Genomic DNA, 8,775 nt, shown 5'->3' with positions numbered 1-8,775 from the left:
CTAGTGGCAGCTGGGTATATACCCATGGTGCTGTGTCCCCCAATGCATTGAACGAGAAAGGGATTTTACAGTAAGTACAAAAATCCGATTTTCTTTGATGCAAAATCTATTAGACTTTATTGATCATATAAGGCTCGGGCCTTAAGAATAATTTCTTCTGGTGGTCCCCTTGCCACTTTCTTGAAAAGAGGGAGAGGCAGGGCCAGCGGACTTGGCAAATTTATCTTCTTTTACGCAAGTTTGCTCTGCAGCTCTGAGCTCTGATTTCAGTCTAGGCCAGGCATCCTCAAACTGCAGCTCTCCAGCTGTTGTAAAACTACTACTCCCACAATGCCCTGCTGGAGGCTGATACCTGTAGGCTGTACGGGCATGCTGGGAGTTGTAGTTTTGCAACAGCTGGAGATCCGCAGAGGATGCCTGGTCTAGGCACACAGACTGCTGGAGGATGTGCCTAATTCATGATGAGGCCTGCGCTAACCATAAATTAGCTGCATCCTCGGCAATGCAGGGGATAAAAGACTGGCTTAAAATGTTGGTCTATGATAAACTTCCCCCCACAATATTTTTTTCTGACAAAGATAAGCTTGGGTTCTGTTCACATTTCTTGGTCCATGACATTGGCAGGTCCTGCTAAGGGAGTATATAATAGTCAAATAATAATTTTTCATCAGTTGTCATACATAGCTGAAGTAATCGGATAAGTTGTAGGATGAGCATGGTTTTACATATAACAGTGGTCCTGGCATAAGTGATCTCTGAAAGAAGTGTGAAAGTGAATCTTTACTAAGCGATCCTTCTCCTACCTCATCTTTACTAAATAATTAGCATTTGTCACCCCCTAGTGGTCACATTTAGATCTTTTAGACAAGTAAAAACTGTTTTGTAAGCCTTCTTATTTGACCAGAAGTATATTAAAACTAAAAATGACATGCCTGTTTGAAAAATCATAGAGAAGTCCCTTAGTAGCCAGAGTGACTAGAACGTGTCCTTTTGGATTGGGGAGCCCAGTTCCTGCATTGCATGGACAGTCCATTGTTTTAACTCTCTACTTCCCGTGCAGTGGCGCTGCAGGGAAATGGTAACTTGCTGTCGGTAAGATATAATTAAAGGGGTTATCCAACCCATATAATGCCTCCCCAAATGCCCCTCACACAGACTGTACTTACCTCGCTCCCTGGCACCCGTGTTGCTCCTGATGCCTGCACGGCCACCATTTGGCGACTGGGGAGGGGGGCCTGTTGGACCGGTATGGCTGCTTGCTTCATGTTGTAGGTATGTATGCATTGCATGTGGTTATTGTATGTTGCTTGGGGGTTACATGCACCTTTGTTCATACTCAGTGCCACTTTCTGCTCATGTCCAGGTTTCCTTGGTGCTTCAGAGCATGTAAGAGGTCTTATTCTACCTTGATCTAACTCATTTGGTGGTCCATTGGTTCAGTGCCTACATCAGTGTTGGGCACAGACACAGTGTGTTCATGCATGCACAGGATCTAACACTGTCATGGGGTCCTTGCCCACTGCGTTGTCCAGTAGATCTGCACTGGCACTGGTTTAAAACTTTACTTTTATTTTTTAGTACTTTAAAAAACAGCACTTGCTGGTTTACTTATAAGGCTACTTTCACACTGGTGTTTCTGGGTCCGCTTGTGAGATCCGTTTCAGGCCCAAGACGGGTCAGTTCAGCCCCAATGCATTCTGAATGGATAAGGATCCGTTCAGAATGCACCACTTTTGCTGCGTTTGGTCTCCGTTGCACTTTTCAGGCGGACACTAAAACGCAGCTTGCAGTGTTTTGGTGACCGTCTGACTATGCAGAGCCTAACAGATCCGTCTAGAGCAGTGGTTCTCAACCTTTCTAAAGCAGTGACCCCTTAATACAGTTCCTCATGTTGTGGTGACCCCCAACCATTAAATTTTTTTCCTTGCTACATCATAACTAATTTTGCTACCGTTATGAATTGTAATGTATAGCATAAATACAAAATATTTGTAAACCAAATAAATAACTTTAAAATAAATAATAAACAAATACCCCCTAAAAAATAAATCAGTGGTGCGCACAGTACCCCTCAAATAAATAACTCAGTGGTGCTCACAGTACCCCCCCCCCCCAAAAAAAATATATAAATCAGTGGTGCTCATGGTACCCATCAAATAAATAAATCAGTGGTGTTTCAAGTCCCCCCCCCCCCCCAAATAAATGCTCAGGGTCCCCCAAATAAATAAATCAGCGGTGCTCAGGGTACCCCCAAATAAATAAATCAATGGTGCTCAGGGTCCCCCAAATAAATAAATCAGTGGTGCATCAGGTTTCCCCCAAATAAATAAATCAATGGTGCTCAGGGTCCCCCAAATAAATAAATCAGAAGTGCTCAGGGTCCCCCAAATAAATAAATCAGAAGTGCTTCATGTCCCCCCAAATAAATTAAGCCTTGCTCAGCCAAATAATTAAAATAAAATTAGCCAGGCTCAGCCAGGCTAAATAAAATCATTGGTGGCAGTGGTGCTCAGCGGCGGTGTCATTAACGAAAAAACTCGGACCTCAGCAGACAGGCGGCCCAACTTACCCGTCCAGACGTCAGGCTCCTTCAAGCACCGATCGACCCCCAAAGGGGTCGCGACCCCTAGGTTAAGAACTGCTGGTCTAGACTTACGATGTAAGTCAATGGGAACGGATCCGTTTTTCACTCACACAATATGGTGCAATTGAAAACGGATCCGTCCCCCATTGACTTTCAATGTAAGTCAAGACAGATCTGTTTTGACTTAACTTTTTTTTTAAATGAATAATGCAGGCTCTCAGACTTTTTTTTCTAAAATATTATTTTGTAAAAAAAAAAAAAAAAAAAAAAAAAAGGATACATATTAGGTACCGCCGCGTCCTGACAGCGTCTTCAGGGGAACATGCAGGCATGTGTGTTGGGGGCGGGGACCAGCTTTTTATAAGCTAGGTGCATGACGCCACAATAATGCAGCGTATCCCGCTGTCTCTTACTTTCATTTTCCCCCAATACATATCTAATCTCCACAGCTATTGGCTCACGTTTCTTCCACTGTCTCACTCATACAGTTTAAGTAACTCTAGCATCACCCCAACTCGCTCATGCGAGGAGTTCGCGCATGCGCGTCAACTTAGCAGTATTTTCCTTCTTCAGTTCGCTATGCGCATGTGGCAGGACTTTCTCTTACCTATGTGGCTGACAAGGTAACTTGTGCTGAGAGGTCCTATATTTCTCTCTTTATCTATAAAGGGCACAGGATCTGAGCTCGATTTATTTTGCTGCAGTGTTTGAACGTCAGTGCACCTGACAACATGCTCTTTAGGTGCATTACCTTGTGCAAGAGCACACGCAGGGCCGTTTGAAGGAATTTGGGGGCCCCAAGCAAAATAGACATAGAGGGGCCCCCCCCCCCCCCTCCCGCTGACAGCCGCTAGCGACTTTTCCCTCTGGCAGGGCAACCTGTCAATCATGTGACATCACAATACACCTGTTGTAACTGTAAACACAGCGCTCCTGTCCGTGCCCCGGTCAGTCCCTCATCCCTTCACCTACCATTCCCTCCGGGCTCTGTTGCCCCTGCACACGCCGGGCCACCTACCTGCAGTGCAGACCTCATCCCACTAGAACCCATCAATACAAGACAATTCATTGAGACGCGCCGGGCAGGTGACGTCATGTCCCCAGTAGCAGTGCCTCGTCCAATGGGCTTGCGAGCTGGGGAAGACAAGTGGATATTAACCCCTCCGCTGCCGTCAGAGATGAAGAAGGGGGGGGGGGGGTTGCCCGTTAAACCGGCTGCAACAGCACCTATTATAAAAGGTGCTGTTCCCCGGAGGCCGGGATGGAGAGCACAGGTACCGGAGCCCGGCTCCGCTCTCAGCCCGTGCACACAGCGGACTGCGGCAGCTTAGCTCAGGCAGTGCCCGGCGTTATGTACACAGTAATAACAGAGCAGAGAGTGGCGGCTGGATGACACTTACTGGGGGGAAGCCCAATGATAGGGAGCCGGCTGTCCAATGGTAACATCCAGTGCCTCGGGTCTGTCCTCTCTCTCCGGGCAGACGCAGCTCGCCGCCAGCCGCCGTGGTAACCAGGAGTGCTGCAGCCGCCTGAGGCTCTCTATAGAGCGCTCAGGCGGCTGCAGCCTTAAAGGAAGCAAAACAAGCACCGACACTCCGTAGTGCTGCCGTGGGGTTCCAAACCGTGCTTCCGTTCCACATCTCCGTGATTGCGGACTCATTCATGTGAATGGGTCTGCATCAGTGATGCGGAGTACACACGGGCCGATGCCAGTGTATTGCGGACCAGCCGTATGGCCACGGGCACACAACGTTTGTGTGCAAGAGGTCTAAGCAAAACTCACAGAACAAAAAAGATAAAAAAACAAAGAAAAACATCCTGCACGATATGACAAAAAAAAATATGCGGATGTGCATGGCTACATTTATGGAAAAAAAAATCACTGAAAACCAATAATGCACAATAGATACAAAAGTTTAGTTTTCGGAGAAAAAACTAAAAACTCATTTCGACAAAGTAGTATCTGGTATAGGCATGCACACTGAGAAGAATGGATTTTTTTGGAAGACTAGATCATGTAAAAAAATGAAGACAAGGAACTTAAAGACAATTTTTTTAATTCAATTTTATTATTTTTTGGAAGGCAATTTTAAACAATGCTGTTGAAGACAAGAAAGGGTATTTTTTAGAAAAATGTTTTGAAGACAATTTCCATCAACTTTTTAGATTTTTTTTTGCAGTTGGACAGTCCAGTACAATAACAACCAGCACTGTGGAGAAAATTACCACACAGAGCCTCCCAGCAGCAACAATCACATTTCTGCCACCTGACCTTGCCCTAGGTCTGACACAGCTTTTGAGTCTGTACCAGAGCCCACTATTTAGGGCCATTGTGACTCAGACCATTATATCAGGTTAGGTACACCAGTTTGTACTAAATATAATTTTTGCGATAAGAACAGTTTAGGGGGAAAAAAAATAAAAATGCAACCGGACAGTCTGTGGCCAAAAAAAAGGAGAAGTTTTAAAAAGTTTTTGGGGAACAAAAACACGGCACAATTGGACATCCCCTGCCAGCGACAAAAATATATACTGTTCTCGATACACTGAAATATACTCTTGCACACTTATAAACTGTAGAAGCTTTGCTAAAGGCTTTTGGGTGAAAAACAGGCACAATTGGACGTCCCCTGGGTGCCACAAAAATATACACTGCAGTTGACACACAAATATGTTTATTGCTCATTTAAAACTGTAGAAGCTTTGCAACATGTTTTTGGGAAAGAACAAGGTACTATTGTGCTACATCTGTGGCAAAATATGATTACTGAAGACGTATGGACTGTAAAAACTTTGCAACAGTTTTTTTGGGGGGAGAAAAAGGTTGGCTCCTGCACATAAAAGCAGCAGCCTGTACACGTTATCTGAACAGTTCCAGCCCTGTACTAAGGGTACCTGCAGATGTGTGCAGAAAATCTGTACAAAAATAAAAAAACAACGCACATAAACACACAATCTATTTATCACTTTTTCTATTGCTGTTTATGTTAACTCATTAAGGTCTATAGGGAAAACCATTCTATATAAGGTGTGGAATCACACCAATTGACATGCTGCAAATTTTATATTTCACCTCTGCAGTCCAAACTGTGACGTGGGTAAGTATCGCACTATAAAACCAAACAGACCGTGCTGCCGTGAACAATATGAATCTCCTTGTCACTCCACGTTGTGAGTCACTAGGAGATTCATATTGGTGTACAGCAGCGTGGTCTGTTTGATTTTATTGCTTTTATATTTGTATACTTACATATCCTATGAACTAAATGAGTTTAAAAAATAATAATCTGTATTATTAAAGAGGTTGGCCACTTTCTGGTTACTATTGACCAATGTGATTGTATGACGACTATATAATACTAATAGTCTATGTTGAAATTCTGTGCCATTTTCTATGTTTTATAAGGTATACAGTATGCAAGCTCGTTTGCCAAGTCTATTGTGCTGTCCACACAAAGGTCTTGTCCATAAAATGGCTGCTGATGGAGGGTCATGTGACCAGGAAAATAAGCTTACGGCTGTTTCACACCAGTGAGTTTATCGTGGGAATTGCACTGTGTGTGAGCGTGATCCTCCGTTCTGGACCTTACTGCCTCTGCTTGAACTTACTTCTACAGGATCATACTGACAGCTTTATGTCACTATTATCCTGTAGCACTGTGCTTGAATGGAGGAGGCTGAGTGATGTGTCTGGTCACATAACCCTCCATCAGAGGCTATCTTATAGACAGGACGTCTATACAGACATCAGAGATTTGCCTAGCAAGGGGGCATGGCTTATGAAATATAACAGCAAAAATCAACAAAGGCTAAAAGAATAAGTGCCATATTGTCATCTTACATACACATTAGTCCCAAGTAGACAAAAAGTGGCCAACCCTTTTAAGCAGCAAGAGGCTTGCCCCACTGCTCCAGAGACTCCACCTTCTCCTTGACTGACAGGACCAGACATCTTGTCTGATCCTGTCAATCTCGCACCTGCACCTTTTCTCTGGGTAGCGGCAAAAGCATAGAGGATCTGGCGCTGCTACCTGAGCAGTGCAGATAACAACTGTGCATTTATGACTCACATCTGCGGCACCCAGGTAGCAACAGATCCTCTGTGCTTGTGTTGCTACTCTGAGCAACAAGGCATGGGCGAGATTGACAGGGCCGGACTAGATCTGAGAAGACTTATTTCTGAAGGAATTTGATTAATATCAATCGATTCACTCCTCAGCAATATCCTTATTCTCTTCCCACACGTGACTGATTTTATTCTGGAGAAAAGGAGATTTTTGTATAACTTACCAGTAAAAATCCTCGCTCTTCATTGGGGGACACAGGAACTGTGGTATAGCTATGTCCTCTAGGAGGCGTTGACATTAGATAAAGGCTGTTAGCTCCTCCCCTGGCAGCTATTTCCCCTCCAGCCTGGAGAGAGAGCTTTAGTTTGTGCACAAGCAGTAGGAGAAGCAAGCCAACCAAAGAAAAAACATGGAACACCAACCATGCCAAAAGACCCAACGGGGTTCAAACCAGTACTGCCACAACTGTGGTCGAACAACAATACTGGGTGGGTGCTGTGTCCTCCAATGAAGAGTGAGAAAGAGATTTTACTGGTAAGTTATACAAAAATCTCCTTCTCTCCCCCAAATTCATTGGGGGACACAGGAACCGTGGTACATCCAAAAGCAGTCCACAGGGAGGGAAAAACCACAGACCCATGGAAGCAAGTGTCCCTGCAGGCATCTAAGAAACTGCCACCTGCAAGACCATGCAGCCCATGGCAGCGTCCGCTGATGCATAAGTATGCACCTGGTAAAATTTTGTGAAGTGTGTAAGGAGGACCAAGTAGCCGCCTTACACAACTGTGCAGCTGAAGAGTGATTCCTCTGAGCCCAAGATGCACTTGGAGTTAGCCGTGACACCTAAGGGCGGAACCCTGCCCTGGGCGCGTTAAGCCTACGCAATTGCAGCCCGAGTCCAATGTGCGATTGCCACCTTGGAGGCCGCCAATCCCTTGCAAGGACCCTCCAGAATGACAAAAAGGAAGTCCGTACGGCGGAAGGGACCGGAGGCTGCTAAATAGATCTTCATACCCCTGACAACGTCCAAATGATGTAACTCCATTTCCTTAGGGTGTGAAGAAGATGGACACAGTGAGGGAAGAACAATTTCCTCGTTAATATGGAAGTCAGAGACCACCTTCGGAAGAAAAGAAGGGACGGGCCGGAGAACCACTTTGTCCTTATGAATAACCAGGAAGGGTTCTCTGCAAGAGAGCGCCACCAACTCAGACACCCATCTGTTGGAAGTGATAGCTACAAGGAAAACTACCTTCCAGCACAGGAGCCGTAGAGAAATCTCCCGCATGGGCTCAAAGGGGGAAGCCTGGAGCACTGAGCGGTACGGAGGAATCGTATGTGCCACTCCCTGAAGAAAGGTCTATACAGGCCCCAGGGGGACCAGAGGGCGGTGGAAAAGGATAGAAAGTGCCGACACCTCACCCTTCAAAGAACTAAGGGCTAGACCGAGGTTCAACACTGATTGAAGAAAGGACAGGACCGTGGGGAGAGAAAAACGAAGTGGTGGAATATTTCGGCTTTCACAGAAACCCAGGAAGGACCTTAACAGCTGTTGCAAAACTGATCCCTGAGAAAGAAGGTAGTCTCTGAGAGGTAGTGACCAAGGGACGTCTACTAGAAGAACGAGGTCGGCGTACCACACGCGTCGAGGATAGTCGAAATGCCCTCCATCCTGATTTTCTATAGAACCCTGGGTAGGAGGGGGAAAGGGGGAAAACATGTAAAGGAGGGAGAACCCTTGCCAAGGTGAGATCAGGGAGTCCAAGCCACAGGCTTCAGGATCCCTTGCTCGGGAGAGGACGGTGGGAAGTTTCCGATTGAAGGATCGCCTCGAATACCTCCGGGTGGAGGGACCACTCGCCCGGATCTATCATGGTCCTGCTGAGGAAGTCCGCAGTCCAGTTCTCCACACCTGGGATGTAGATTGCTGAAATTCCCGGTACATTGGCCTCCACCCACCGCAAGATCTTGGCAGATTCCTGCATCACCGCGAGGCTGCGTGTCCCCCCCCCGGTGGTTGATGTACACCACAGTCGTGGCGTTGTCCGACTGGACTCTGATCGGCCGACCCCTCAGGAGGTGGGTCCAATGCCGGAGGTATAGAAGAATCGCCCTGAGCTCCAG

This window comes from Bufo gargarizans, chromosome 1 (assembly GCF_014858855.1).
Source record: "Bufo gargarizans isolate SCDJY-AF-19 chromosome 1, ASM1485885v1, whole genome shotgun sequence".
In the NCBI taxonomy this organism is placed as follows: Eukaryota; Metazoa; Chordata; class Amphibia; order Anura; family Bufonidae; genus Bufo; species Bufo gargarizans.
Note: the sequence above shows the minus strand (reverse complement) of the source record.